Source organism: Pleurodeles waltl, chromosome 6, assembly GCF_031143425.1.
Source record: "Pleurodeles waltl isolate 20211129_DDA chromosome 6, aPleWal1.hap1.20221129, whole genome shotgun sequence".
Classification (NCBI taxonomy): Eukaryota; Metazoa; Chordata; class Amphibia; order Caudata; family Salamandridae; genus Pleurodeles; species Pleurodeles waltl.
Window position 1 is genome coordinate 688,242,426 of NC_090445.1, and position 16,395 is coordinate 688,258,820.

The following is a 16,395-nucleotide window of genomic DNA, read 5'->3' on the forward strand; positions in this document are numbered from 1 at the left end:
TGGAGTCGTGGTCAGCCACGGCTGATCACGAGTCCAGTTTCTGCCAGCCTTTTCATGACAGGGACTCGCCATAAAAAGGCTGGTGGATTCATAGTGCAAGGGGCCGCGCTGGGCCCCTGATCTGCCTACGACCATGTCATGGTCCCCCTGTGCAGCACCCTCTGAATGCGCACTGTCTGGTTTGAAGACAGTGCGCATTGAGAGGGAGCTGGTGTGCTACCGTACACCGGTGTACGTGCAATACCATAGCACTGTTCCCACCTGGCTGACTGGCGGGAACTTCGTAAAAGGATGTTTCCCCCAGTCAGCCAGGTGGGAACATCTTAATACAATAGGGGGGGGGGGGAACGCAGCCGGGTTGATGGTCGCCTCATCCCCGTGAGTTTGGCGGTCGCCTGGTCCGACAGCCAAACTCGTAATTAGCCCCTAATTATTGTTTCTTCCTTACTGCTAAATATGTGACTTTGTTGGATTGATATGTATTAAGTGTTAAATTGATTGTATTCATTAATTTAGTGAAATAAAGTTTTTATACAGTGTGTTTATTTATTATTAATAATTATATGGTGAATGTATATGGTTATATATGTGAATAATTTCATATTTGTTTTTAATGTATTATTATTCTATTTTGTGTAGTTGGTATATTTATTATTATTTTCAACATATATTTAATTGAAAAAATAATTTATGATGTAAAATATTTGTTATCCTGATTTTTATCTATGCTATTGTAGTCGATGTGTGTTTCAATATTTTTTATATTGTTAGTGCATATAAATAGATCACAATATTGTAGTTTTCGATATTTTTGTGTTTAATATCCTTATCATTAGATATTTTTTTACTGCACTATTTTTGTCAACCATATTTGTGTTATTTTTAGTTGAATATACAATGCTGATAGTTTTCTAATCATTATTATTTTGGTAATATTTTGGTGAGTCAATGTTGTTTTCCATGATAATTTGTCATCGAACCCTCATAGAGGGTAAGCAGTGTTTTTCTTAGGAACCCTCCACTGGTGCTATTGATTGCCAGGAATGATGAGTATTAAGGCTGCCTAGTCTTGATTCCACCCCATTCTTCTTTCCTCCATCATCTAATACTTCCTGTTTCTTCATCTCATTCTTGCAGGATCTTCTTCATTCATCCTTATTTTCTCCCTTTGCCACTGTTTCTTCTATCTTTCTCTTCATCTTTCTTTCTTGTTTTTCTGCTTTTATCTTGTTCTGGATCAAAGGGTGATGATGAAAAATAAGTCCAAATCTCCAAAAATAAGCGCTGGTACCCAACACCCATAATCACTGGAACAAATTAAGTACTGCTTCCAAGTCCAATAAACCTCAGACGTCAAGGCCAACCACAGCACAGCCAACCATCGGGCAGTGCAGGACGGGTCCTAGGCCTGTCATTGAGTACAGTGGGGGGCATACAACTCTTGCACATGCCCACTGGCTGAATGTATAGTGTGGTACGTGGATGAATTATATTGTAAGGAATGACTTTACTGATGCGAGTGAGGGATGTTGTGAAAGACTCACTGTGAGTGAATAGTGTGCGCAATTGTTTTTTTATGAGTGGATGCTGATGTGAGTGTGTGGGTAAGTGAATTAGATGAACAGAGTTCAAATCTAACTATATGACACTCAGATTTGGACTAAACAATGTAGTGAATAAAGAAAAAAATAAAGAATTGTGCAACAACTGGTAGCAGTTTCCCAACACTCCATTCCCTCTGCCTGACATGCTGCACTAACAGAATGGAAATAAAAATGTGCTGCATCAGTTGTGAACCAATGGCCAGGTTTACGTATTCTTCACGCAATGCAGTGCAGCAACCAAGATTGACCTGTTGCTGTAATCCCCTGCGCTGATGCCCCAAACAGGCTGCCTTTAATGACGCACAGCCTTGCAGAGGGGTGAGTGCGCTGTCCAGCACAGCATTTACACTGGAAGGAGAGGCCTCTCTGGTGACATTCTCAGACTCAACAGAGAAGCGGAGGTTCCCTTGGCTCAAATGGCACGCATTTTTGAGGGTGAAAAATAGGCTTTGCCGCTCTGTGTGATGTGCAAACGGGAGCTTTAGTTGGGAGCAAGTTGGGCTCACATAACACAACCTTGGGCTTTGTCTAACATACTAATCGTGGCCTCATAACAAACTAACACTGAATTACTATCCCTTCTCCCCTCCACTAAAATATTTTGCATCGCCCATTACTCCTTTTAACGTTTACGATTCCTAAATTCCAGTTTGTCCATATTGTCCTGGCCCATGACCCTTTCACCTGGCTTAATTCTTTATTCCTGCCTACAGGGCCTTTTCAATCCTGGACCAAGTCTACCTTCCAACTCATATCTCTTATCATTCTACCTTTATGTATTCAGTGGTTCTGTTACTTCTGCAACCCCAAACTCTTTTATAGCGCCCGCCTGTTACTTGCTCCCAGAGGCAACATTGCACCACAACCATCTACCTACCTCATCTGCTTCTGAATGTGCTCCTAATAAACTCAGGTTACATTATAGTTTGTTTAATTTTTAAACTTACATGTGAATGTATCTTGTTATTTTATTTCTGGCTTTTCTCTATGCAGTCCATCAGATCATCGTTTTCTTGCAGTTGTAAAGATTTTCCTGTGAAAAATTGTCAGGTTTTGTGCTCTTTTTATAGTGTTCTCTTAATAATGTTTATGTTTTTTGTGTTATGGTAAATGTTATTGGCTACTTTTTGAGTTGTTTGATTTTTTTCAGTTATTACCTTTTTTGGTGGACACTCAGGGCCTCATTACGATGTTGGCGGTCCTAGGACCGCTAATGCTGTGGTGGAGGTCAGACTGCTGCAGTCCAGGCTGCCCGACTGCCACATTATGACCCTGGCGGTCGGACTGGCAGGGTACCATCTTCCCCACCAGGAACTTGGTTCTTGAAGGGCTGACGGCGGTTGGAGTCGTGGTCAGCCACGGCTGATCACGAGTCCAGTTTCTGCCAGCCTTTTCATGATAGGGACTCGCCATAAAAAGGCTGGTGGATTCATAGTGCAAGGGGCCGCGCTGGGCCCCTGAACTGCCTAAAACCATGTCATGGGCAGTGCAGGGTCAACCCTGTGCAGCACCCTCTGAATGCGCACTGTCTGGTTTGAAGACAGTGCGCATTCTGAGGGAGCTGGTGTGCTACCATACACCGGTGCACGTGCAATACTGTAGCACTTTTCCCATCTGGCTGACCGGCGGGAACTTCGTAAAATTATGTTCTCACCAGCCAGCCAGGTGGGAACATCTTAATACGATAGGGGGGGTGAGGCAGCCGGGTTGATGGTCGCCTCATTCCCGTGAGTTTGGCGGTCGCCTGGTCCGACAGCCAAACTCGTAACAAGCCCCTAATTATAGTTTCTTCCTTACTGCTAGATATGTGACTTTGTTGGATTGATAAGTATTATGTATTAAATTGATTGTATTTATTACTTTAGTGAAATAAAGTTTTTATACAGTGTGTTTATTTTTTATTAATAATTATATGGTGAATGTATATGGTTATATATGTGAATACTTTCATATTTGTTTTTAATGTATTATTATTCTATTTTGTGTAGTTGGTTTATTTATTATTATTTTCTACATATATTTAATTAAAAAAATAATTTATGATGTAAAATATTTTTTAGCCTGATTTTTACCTAGGCTATTGTAGTTGATGTGTGTTTCAATATTTTTATATTGTTAGTGCATATAAACAGAACACAATATTGTACTTTTCGATATTTGTGTGTTTAATATCCTTATCATTAGATTTTTTTACTGCAATATTTTTGTCAACCATATTTGTGTTATTTTTAGTTGAATATACAATGCTGATAGTTTTCTAATCATTATTATTTTGGTGAGTCAATGTTGTTTTCCATGATAATTTGTCATGGAACCCTCATAGAGGGTAAGCAGTGTTTTTCTTAGGAACCCTCCACTGGTGCTATTGATTGCCAGGAATGATAAGTATTAAGGCTGCCTACTCTTGATTCCTCCCCATTCTTCTTTCTTCCATCATCTAATACTTCCTGTTTCTTCATCTGATTCTTGCAGGCTCTTCTTCATTTATCCTTATTTTCTTCCTTTGCCACTGTTTCTTCTATCTTTCTCTTCATCTTTCTTTCTTGTTTTTCTGCTTTTATCTTGTTCTGGATCAAAGGTTGATGATGAAAAATAAGTCCAAATCTCCAAAAATAAGCGCTGGTACCCAACACCAATAATCACTGGAAGAAATTAAGGACTTCTTCCAAGTCCAATAAACCTCAGAAGTCAAGGTCAACCACAGCACAGCCAACCATCAGGCAGTGCAGGACGGGTCGTAGGCCTGTCATTGAGTACAGTGGGGGGCATAAAATTCTTGCACATGCCCACTGGCTGAATGTATAGTGTGGTACGTGGATGAATTATATTGTAAGGAATGATGCGAGTAAGAGGTGTTGTGAAAGACTCACTGTGAGTGAAGAGTGTGCGCAATAGTTTTTTTATGAGTGGATGCTGATGTGAGTGTGTGGGTGAGTGAATTAGATGAACAGATTCAAATCTAACTATATGGCACTCAGATTTGGGCTAAACAATGTAGTGAATAAAGAAAAAAATAAAGAATTGTGCAACAACTGGTAGCAGTTTCCCAACACTCCAATCACTCTGCCTGACATGCTGCACTAATAGAATGGAAATAAAAACGTGCTGCATTAGCTGTGAACCAGTGGCCAGGTTTACTTATTCTTCACGCAATGCAGTGCAGCAACCAAGATTGACCTGTTGCTGTAATCCCCTGCGCTGATGCCCCAAACAGGCTGACTTTAATGATGCACAGCCTTGCAGAGGGGTGAGTGCGCTGTCCAGCACAGCATTTACACTGGAAGGAGAGGCCTCTCTGGTGACATTCTCAGACTCAACAGAGAAGCGTAGGTTCCCTTCGCTCAAATGGCACGCATTTTTGAGGGCGAAAAATAGGCTTTGCCGCTCTGTGTGATGTGCAAACGGGAGCTTTAGTTGGGAGCAAGTTGGGCTCACATAACACAACCTTGGGCTTTGTCGAACATACTAATCGTGGCCTCACAACGAACTAACACTGAATTACTATCCCTTCTCCCCTCCACTAAAACATTTTGCATCGCCCATTACTCCTTTTAACGTTTACGATTCCTAAATTCCAGTTTGCCCATATTGCCCTGGCCCATGACCCTTTCACCTGGCTTAATTCTTTATTCCGGCCTACAGGGCCTGTTCAAGGTATTGACGGTGAAGAATTCAATATAATCCACTCATCGCAGGGGCATACTAGCATGCCTTTTTAAGCACATAGGGGGTCATTCCGACCCTGGCGGTCATGGACCGCCAGGGCCGGGGACGGAGGAAGCACCGCCAACAGGCTGGCGGTGCTTCAGGGGCAATTCTGACCGCGGCAGTAAAGCCGTGGTCAGAAAAGGGAAACCGGCGGTTTCCCGCCGGTTTTCCCCTGCCCCAGGGAATCCTCCACGGCGGCGCTGTAAGCAGCGCCGCCATGGGGATTCCGACCCCCTTCCCCCAGGAAGAGGCTGGCGGGAACGGGTGTCGTGGGGCCCCTGCAGTGCCCATGCCACTGGCATGGGCACTGCAGGGGCCCCCTAACAGGGCCCCATTAAGATTTTCAGTGTCTGCAAAGCAGACACTGATAATCGCGACGGGTGCCACTGCACCCGTCGCACACCAGCAACTCCGCCGGCTCCATTCGGAGCCGGCTTCATCGTTGCTGGGGCTTTCCTGCTGGGCAGGCGGGCGGCCTTTTGGCGGTCGCCCGCCTGCCCAGCGGGAAAGTCAAAATGACCGCCGCGGTCATCTGACCGCGGTACGGTCTTTTGGCGGTCTCCGCCCGGCGGGCGGTGCCCGCCGCCCGCCGGGGTCGGAATGACCCCCATAATATGTATTTCATTACTTCATACAATTGTAGACAATCACGCCAAAGTAAAAATAGTACATAATAAAAAAATAGTAGATACCACAGGGAATAATACTGTTTCTTACTATCACATGCAAATAGTCGTCAATCACACTTCCTTCATGCCCTACATTGTCCAGTAAGAGTTATACATACAGCATGTCAGTGGTCATGTTGAAATGGTCTGTTAATAAGATCCAGTAGAGTGCGAAGAAGCAACACATAGTGGGGGTTATTCTAACTTTGGAGGAGGTGTTAATCCGTCCCAAAAGTGACGGAAAAGTGACAGATTTACCACCAGCCGTATTACGAGTCCATTATATCCTATGGAACTCGTAATACGGCTGGTGGTATATCCGTCACTTTACCGTCACTTTTGGGACGGATTAACACTCCTCCAAAGTTAGAATAACCCCCAGTATTTTTCCAATAATCAATTGAACTGCAAACCCGTGAAAGGTCAGTCCAGCTAATTTTTGGAAAAATAATTTCTGATAGACTTTGGCAACTGTTGTGTTGACCATATGTAGGAGTACCTTGGGGGGAGCATGGCCGGGCGCAACAAGATTGCAAATGCTAGTAGGGTTGTTCTGAGCCCTGACCCACAATCAATGTCCATCAACATGCTATTTGGCATTCAGTAGCCCCGTGGACACCATGGAGAGAGAAGACGTGGCCCGCTGATCTGGGAGAGCCCTCTTCCCCTCACTGCTACAATGCAGCACAGAATAACAGCGTCCCACAACCTACGGCTGGGCGGTGTGCTCCCAAGGGCAAGGCCAGAAGCTTTGGCCTAACCCTCCGGACCCCTGTGAGGTTAAGGCCCCAGAGGTGCTGTAAGACAGGAAGGACCCTTTTTCACACCCCTTCCACCCATACCAGGGGGACCCCCCTCACTGCTTTGATGCATCATGGAGCAATGGCGGCCCTCGGCCTGTGGCTGGGACGCGCACTCCCAGGAGCAGAAATGAGAGCAGCAGCCTAATCGCTGGATCCATGCGTGAGGAGGGTCCCAGAGTCGCTGCAAGAAGGGAGGGACCCTCCTCCACTACTCCCTCCAGCTGAGCGAGGGGACAGGAGAGAGGACAGCACCGATTGCAACCCGGGGTGTGTGAAACGCTGAGAGGTTGGGCATTGGCCTGCAGGGTGAATGCATTGACTTCCTGGGCCTCTGTGTGTGCCGACAGCTGCCTTACCCCACTGGGGGAGAGACTGAGGCCTTCTACTGCGCTCCACCCTGCGGTTTGCATGGATGGGGTCCATCAACACTGATTGGGGAAAACTAGGAGGCAGCACGGACTGAAACGATGGCTTCACTTGGAGCATTGTACCCAGGGAGGGGCCTGCCTTTCGCCTCCGGCTTTGGGGGTGTACCTAACGGGGGGAGATAAGCACTCCTCTCCACTTCAGCTGTTCGCCCCTGCAGCAGAGACATCTCCCTGCCCCCCTCCCTTGAGGCAGGGACACATCTGGCAATTGCAGTGTCCTCAGGGGGGCATTAGTTTTGGGTGAGGCATAGTGTGCCAGTATCCCAGATGACAGCTTTAGGTGGGGATGCCTGAGGCTTAGGAAACATCTTCCCCATGCTCACCTTGACCAGAACAGTCCAGACAATTGCGGGACCTGCGAGGGGGCATCAATTAACGTGAGGTGGAGAGCTCCAGAGCCCTGTATTACTGCCTTGGGTGGGGACGTCTTTGATGCGAGGGGAGCTTCTCCCCTCCCCCCAGGATTGATGGGGAGAGGGAATCAGAAAGGGGCCCCTGATCGAAACGGAGAGGTGAGGCAGGTCTGGTGCTGAGCTCCCCCATTTCCAACCCCCAGACACTGGCCTTGAACACCTGATGCAGCCACCGGACTCTTTTTCCCCCTCTTACTTGACCGCTGAACCAAGGAATCACAAGTGAACCAAGGACGGCAGCTGTGAACTGCACGTGCCCCTCTCCTTAGGCTAAATCTCCACACTTGAGAGGTGAGGCGGCCCCTCTCCCCAACTGAGGAATTCTGCTCCATGGAAGGAGCACCCTTCTCAGAAAACACAGGTCTCGTAACTACTGAGTGACCACAAACGGAGGGAGTGGTTCATAGACAACTGACTCACCTAACAGCACAGACAGACTGCTCATAGCGTGGGAACCATGTGAAAGTGAGGGGGCAAAATGCACACTCTATGGCCACCAAGTTACCTGTTCACTGGGCCCATGCACACAGGAAGAAGAGGACCCTCCCCATCTGACAAATTAGACCAGAACTTGTCAGCTATAGCAGACAACTGACATGGCCTATGTACCAGGGTGGACACAATGGCAATACAATTAAGCCTATTGAGCCTATTGCGAGACGACCATAAAGAGCTGTCAGGACATGCCACTCAGACTGAAGGTGCACTTAAGGAGTTACTCCCCAAAGCCGTGGAGCTGGAGCGACAGGTTCGTACACTAGTAACTTGAGTGCAGGAACTGGAGCCCCGCGCAGGAGATTTTGAAGGGTGATCCCATTAAAACAACCTTAGGATTGTTGGCTTCCATAAGGGGGCTGAGGAAAACAACCTTTTATCTTTTTTCAAACAGTGTCTGGCCTAGTTAGTAGCCCCAGTGGCCCTTTCCTTGCACTATCAAGTGGAGCATGCCCACAGATAGCTGGAGCGAAGACTGCCGATGGGCTCACCGCCCAAACCGGTAGTGCTCTATCTCCTAAACTTGAGAGACTAAGGGCCAGATGTAGGTAGGAAAAAATTGCGACTCGGAAATAGCGACTCCATGCGAATCGCTATTTCCGACTCGCAAAACTAAATTCCAGAAAGAATCGCTATTCCAAATAGCGAGTCGCAGAGGAGTTGCACCACATTTTGCGACCTCGTTTTTAGCGAGGTCGCAATTTGCGACCTCACTAAAAGCGAGGTCGCAAATTACGCGAAGGGTGTGGTCCGGTCTCACAAATTGCGACTGACTCGCAAATTGCCTGCAGGTGGAACAAAACAGTTGAAAAACCCACTTCCTGGTTCTCATTGATGACATCAGAACCAGGAAGTAACCAAATAGAACAGGGAGGAGGGAGGAGCCTACTCAGCCCAAACTGCAGAGCCACACCCAGGTGAGAGGAGCTGCATCAACAATGGCTACAAAGGAAAAGGAGACACCAGGTGGAGGTCGAAAACGAAACATCAAGGTTTCTGACAAGGAGTTGGAGGTGCTAACTGAGGAGTGCTGCCTGCATCATGAACAATTATTTGGCAAGGCAGCAATGAGTGTCCCTGACACCCAAAAAAAGAAGATATGGCAAGACATCCAGGACAAGATCAATGCCATTAGAGTAAGCCACCACACCCTGGATGAAATACGGAAAAGGTGGCATGACCTTCGCTCCAGGACCAAGGAGAGGGTGGCGGAGCGCATGAGGGAGATGCAGGGCACTGGAGGAGGCCCATCCACTGTTCCACCCCCTACAGCAATAGAAACCATGGTGGAGACAACTCTGGAGCCAGAGGCTGTACTGGGCATTGGAGATGTGGACAGTTCGGCACCTGGAATATCAAAAAGTAAGTACCAAAATATATGCTTTCACACTCACAAATGCACTAGACACACAATCCCAGTACACATCAGCAGGCACCTCCAGACTAGCTCCAGTCCAGTCTAGCAACTTCTAGAATAGTGCATTGTGGGCAATGTAGTACAGTAGTCCAAATATCGACAAATGTTTATTTTCAGGCAAAAAACATATGTGCGAGACTGACAGTGTATCCCCAATGTCCCACAGGTCTCCCACAAGGCCCCCCCATCAGCGCCAACGTGCAGGGAGAGGAACATGGCACAGACCCACAGGAGGAGGCTGCCACAGACACTGCAGGGGAGTGCAGGACAACACCACCCATGGAATTGGCACCGGAGTCCATGGACAATCCTGCGGTGGGTATGGAGGCAGCCGTAGAAACACCAGGGCCACTGCCTATGGAAAGGCACACACAGCCATCATCAGGTGCAGTGTGTAGACGCCGCCGCAGATTCCAGTCTGTGCACAGTGAGGATGTTCCAGATGTTGAGTTTGCGGGACTTGAGGCATCCTTATTGCAGGGTCAGCGCCTGCAAAATAGACAGATGAGGTTAATGAACCGGAACCTCACAAGACTGCAGACCACTGTCACACATGGACTGGCTAATGTGGACAATCAGTTCACAACAATGAACTCACATCTGGGGAACCTGGTGACCTCCATTGACAATTTGGTCAGGGAACTGGTGGCTGAGAGGGCACAGTCATGGCACAGGGAGCGCAACACTGCAGCCCGTTTAGACAGACTTGCTGCATACATAGGGCGCCTGGCAACTAACACAACCTGCCTGTCAAGGCGCACTGTCAGCCTGCAAATAGAACTGGGGCATTTTGCAGGAGATGTGGCACGGGGACTTGGTCGCATCAGCCATGTGGTGGATCTGCTGGAGACCAGACAGGCTGCCAGGGGCAGGATTCCCTGCAGGACAGTGAGGAGGGCTCAACAGTCAGTAGTGTGTCTGCCACTGATGCAAGTGTGCTGCAGAGTAGCAGTGCACGGCAGGGCTTAGGGGACCAAGCTGGAGTGAGCCTTGGTGGCCGCAGTCGTAGGAGGCTGTGAGCCACTGACATGTACTGGTACAGAGGCACATGAACATAATATGTCTGATTTGACTGTTTCATTACCATACTATTGCATAGTGCACAATGATATCAACATTATAGTTTTGCAATAAAAAGGTTTGGTTTGTTTGACTACACAACTGGGCTATGTTTGTCATTAGTGAGTGTGGTCACGGTTGCCACGTACCTGCCAAAGTAGTGGGTTGCAATGTGGTTCTGTCTCTGTCTGCCCTCATTTGCGATGCTTCTATCCCCAGGCTGTTGGTGTGGTAGCTCTTGCTCCTCCTCCTCCGTGTCTGTGTCTTCAGGGTGAGATGTAGCCCACGTCTGGTGGCAATATTGTGTATGATGGCACAGGTGGCAACTATCTTGCATGCTGTTTCTGGGGCATACTGGAGTGCTCCTCCACTTTGTCGAGGCATCGGAATCTTGACTTTAACAAGCCAAACGTCCTCTCGACTACAGTTCGGGTCCGCCGATGTGCAATATTGTATCGCCTCTCAATCTGATTGCCAGGTGTTAGGTATGGGGTGAATATCCATGGTCTCAGGGCATATGCACTGTCACCTGTTTGCCAAAAGAGACAAATTTAGCAGGGCATCGCAGGGTTACACAGTGACCTGTATGTAAGGCTTCAGAGTGCAGTCACCAATACCTAGTAAATAACCTTCTCCAAACTCCCCACGTTCTAGGCGTTGGTGTATCCCACTGTGCCTGAATATTTATGAATCATGTGTACTCCTTGGATATTTAGCTTCAATGTCAGTAATGACATTATGGGCGTCACATTCCACCTGGATGTTTAGTGAGTTATTTATTGCGGAACACATATTACAGATTTGCAGGTGGGCAAATTTGTATATGTGTCCCATCCACAAACCCTACTACATGGGGTAAGTTGCCAATTCCGTAGAAGTCCAACTTGGTGCTGTTCATTTCTGCCTCATTTCTGGGAAGGTATATATATCTGGACATGTGTGTGAGTAAGGCATCTAGGAAACATCTGAAGAATCGTGAGAGTGCACTTTGGGATACCCCACCTGCCACTGCAATCACCACCTGATAGCTACCCAAGGCCAAGAGGTGCAGTGAGCATAGCACTTGCACATGTGTGGGGATGGCGCTGCCGTGCATTGTCTGTCGTTCAAGCTGAGGTTTCAGCAGTTCAATAATCTCTAAGATAACAGCACTGCTCAGTCTGTATTTGTCATAAATTTCCTCCTCAGTTTGTTGAAATAGTTTCTGCCTGGTTCGGTATATCCTCTCCTGTCTCTGCCTCCTCTTCCTCTGCTGGGCAGCCTGGACTCTCCTCCTCCATGCAATCACGTATAGTGCAGCCATTTTGAGTAGCCCAGATGCCTTCTGGGTCTCCTTTTATACTTTGGTTCTGGTTACCACCTGCTCTAAATCAGTTATAATCTGGGTGTGCAAAATGGGCTTTTTTCAACAAGTCGCAATTTGCGAACGGCTTTTGCATACGGTTTGCGACTCGCAATTTGTGACTTACTGATTGCGGGTCGCAAAATCAGGTCACCTATTTTGCGAGTCGGTAATGGTTTGCATCGCTATTTGGTGATCGGAAATGGGATTTTTACATCCCATTTCAGATTTTGCGGGGTCACAAATAGGGATGCGAGCCGTTTGCGACTCGCAATCCTTTGCTACATCTGGCCCAAAGAGACTGTCTTGAGGACAGTCCGTACATCCAGACCCATTTGTCATGAAAATGCGAGCATTCTCCTCTTCCCTGATTACACCTTGCAGGTGCAACATCAGCGTTCATCCTTCTTAGGGATCAAGAGGCATCTGCAACAACTTGGACTCACCTACTCCCTACTGTACCCAGCAAACCCTAAAGTATTTGTTAATCAGACTAGCTACTTCTTTACAGAATCTACTGATGCCTGGGACTGGGTAGAGCAATGCCGATATGACTTATCCACCCAGACAACTCCAGTCCAGAACTCTGAGGCAAGGAAAGAACAACATCGGTGATGACAAGGGACCGGAGAAGTCACCCTGCCATGAGTGGAGGAGGCTCCCTCCCCAGCTCAGACGAGAGACCAGCAACAGCGCACATTATCAGCAATCTGGCATCTGAACGTCACTCCCCCCCCCACAGCACATGGGGGAAGACTCACAATCAGACTCATTGAGCAGCCACTGTTTCACGGTCCTCCTGCAGGTTAATCCTCAAACAGCAGACTTCTTTGTGGGAGGCCTACCATGTACTGATGATGATACGCATATCCCCCCCAGGGCCCATAGAGCCATACACAGCCTTAGTCATGCTTGCAGTGAATCAACCCCCACCACCAACCACGGGCCATGCGTCTACTCGCTAACACTGGCCTACCTTATAGCAATTACCATTTACATAGCACAAATGAGTTAGCCAGGTCCCCAGAACGACCAACCCTTTATATGCTTCACTGACTGCTTGAATACACTCTTCTGAGGTCATCCAGGTCCCCCTCCCACTGGATCATTAACCATTGTTTGGTGAAGCCCTGCATGAGGCTCCACACATAGAATTCCCATATTATGGGTGTTAGAAATGGGGTGTTTGGTTGGCATTCAGGTAATGCCCTGTTCAAGCAAGGACCCTCACTCTAGTCAGGGTAAGTCACACACAATCCAAATTATCCTCTGCCGACCCTCTGGTAGCTTGGCACTGAGCAGTCAGGCTTAACTTAGAAAGCAATGTGTAAACTATTTGTGCAATAAATCATGCAATAACACAGTATAACACCACAAAAATACACCACACAGTGTTTAGAAAAATATATAATATTTATCTGGTTAAATGCAGGTTAAAATGATCAAGATTCAATAAGTGCACGTTAAAATATCACTTAGAAAATTATTTAAAGAGTTTTTAGTTCTTAAAAAGCAACAAATGTCTCTTGCAGGCACAAAGTACCTAGTTTGCGTTTAAATTCTCTGCAAGGAACTGCGAAGGAGGATATGCGTGGAAAAAGGTGAGGTGTCCGTTGATTTTTTTTTGGCGCACACAGACGATGCGTCGGTGAGTTTTCACGCTAGGCAGGTTTTGCGTCAATTTCCCGAACATAGACTGGAATCCTCTTCAGGCTGTGGGATTTTCGGATGCCCTGGGGACGATCCATTGAAATCTTGGTATGCAGGATGAAGTCATAGATGCTGCGTCGATCCGGTGGGCGATGTATGGAAATTTCTGCCACACAGCAGGCGCTGATTCTTCTCAGGAAGTCGGGCTGCGTCGTTCTCGCTTGGCTTTGAGTCGATTGAATTGTGCCATGCATCGAAGTTCCTGTCACAACTCTGGCGCTGCATCGATCTCCACTTCGGGGAGCTGGGCTGCATCGTTCTGGTTCAGCATGCAGTAATTTTCTCACCGCGCTGCAGGCTGTGCATCGAATTTTCACCGCACAAGGAGTTCTTTTGCAGGATGAAGTTTTTTGGGTCCTCAGACTTCAAGGAATAGGAGGCAAGCTCTTTCCAAGCCCTTGGAGAGCATTCAGCAGAGCCATAGGACAGCAAGGCAGCAGGGCAGCAGTCCTTTGCAGAAAAGTAGTCAGGTGAGTCCTTTGGGCAGCCAGGCAGTTCCTCTTGGCAGGTTGCAGATTCTGGTTCAGGGATTATTCTCCAGTGTTATCTTGTCCAGAAGTGTCTGAGTTGGTAGGGTCACACAACCTGCTTAATACCCAAATGTGCTTTTGAAGTGGGGGATACTTCAAAGAGTGACCTAGAAGTGCACAAGGTCCCCTTTCAGTTCCATCCTGTCTGCCAGGGTCCCAGTAGGGGGTGTGGCAGTTCTTTGTGTGAGGGCAGGCTACTGTCCTTTGACATATAAGTGTCTGGACCTCCATCCTCCCAGCCCAGGAAGACCCATTCAAAATGCAGATGTATGCAAGTGTGACTGAGCATCCTGTGTTTGGGGTTGTCTGAGTGAAATGACAAGGGAGCTGTCAACGAATCCAGCCAGACGTGGATTGTAAGGCACAGAAGGATTTAAGTGCAGAGAAATGCTCAGTTTCTAAAAAGTGGCATTTCTAGAATAGCAATATTAAATCCAACTTCACCAATAAGCAGGATTTTCTATTACCATTCTGGCCATATTAAATATGACCTGGGTACTCCTTTCAAATCAGAATCTACCACTCAAACAGTATATGAGGGTAGACCTAATGCTATACAATGAGAGGAACAGGCATCACAGCAGTGTAAAACAAATTTAGGAGTTTTACACTACTAGGATTTTTACCTACAAAGCACCCTGCCCCATGGGCTACCTAGGGCCTAGGTTAGGGGTGACTTATATGTAGCAAAATAGGGGTTTAAGGCTTTGCAATTACTTTTAAATGCCAAATCGAAGTGGCAGTGAAACTGCACATACAGGCCCTGCAGCAGCAGGCCTGAGACATGGTTAGGGGGCTACTTATGTGGGTGGCACAACCAGTGCTGCAGCCCACTAGTAGCATTTAATTTACAGGCCCTGGGCACATGTAGTGCACTTGACTAGGGACATACAAGTAAATTAAATAAGCCAATTGGGTATGGACCAATGTCATCATGTTTTAATGAGAGAGTACATGCAGTTCAGCACTGAATAGCAGTGGTAAAGTGCACAGAGTCCTAAAGTAAGTAAAAATAACGTCAGAAAAAGAGAAGGAAGAAAGCAAAAGGTTCAGCGGTGACTCTGCAGAAAGGCCATTTCCAACAATGGGTCTTCTTGTTTATTGTTTGCGTGATCAACGTTCCGGTGCACGCCCTGGGATGGGAGTTGGGATTGGGTTCATGTTTCTTTCATTTACAGGTCATACATCGCACAGGCTACCTGCACCGGTTGCACATTTCCCCCTCTATCTTACCCACAAGTCATGACTAAAATATAAGTACTTACCTGGAATGTATGAGGAATGGGGACAGTGCAAAAACAACACTTAATCCAGCAATACAAACACCAACATATACTCATATCACCCTTCTTTAAGAAATCCATGTAGCAGGGGCAAAGATGTACGACTACAAAAAAGATGGTGTGGGCTACGTTGCTGCACTACATACTCTGGGTTTGCATGTGGGTGTCTAATCTGGGTGAGCTCCACTCTCCCTACCTTCAAGTCCATTGTTGTGGAGACTGATTCCCAGGTCAAATATGTATTTGTGAAAGTTCTACTTGATGGTAGGCTGCTCCTCCTGGGCAGTATATATGCCCCTAACATGGCCAAACAAAGCTTTTTTGCCCGTATCTTGGTGATCCTCACATAGTGGGAGAATACACCATGGCCCATTGCTCATAGGCAGGGACTTTAAAAGTGTATTTGACCCTGCCCTGGACCGCTCGCATTCCCTATTGCTGACCTCCCCTGTAGTAGCAACTGTAGAGTACCTCATTCAGTGGCTCGCACACTGGTCACTCCTGGACAGCTGGCACGTCCTATACCCAGACAATAAAGATTATTTATACTACTCCCGGTCCCATGAGTTACACGTGAGACTGGATCATATATTGTGTCATCTGGCTGTACATGCTTCGGTGGAAAACGGGGAATATTTAGGTCAGACATTCTCCAACCATAACCCCCAGCAAATGCAGTTGAATTGGGGAGCCCCTCAGTCACATGTCTCCATCTGGCACCTTGACCCAGCGCTCCTGGAAGATAGTGCGTTTTGTGACTCCATTCTAGATATACTGACCCAGTATATAGCGGAGAACTGGGGCACAGCAACGTCCAGACCTGTAGAATGGGAAGCGTTAAATGTCGTTTTCAGAGGCCACAGGATCAAAGCAGTGGTGAAGGTAAGATCGTATGTCCCTAGAGAACTAACGACTCTTGAACAAACTCTGGGCAA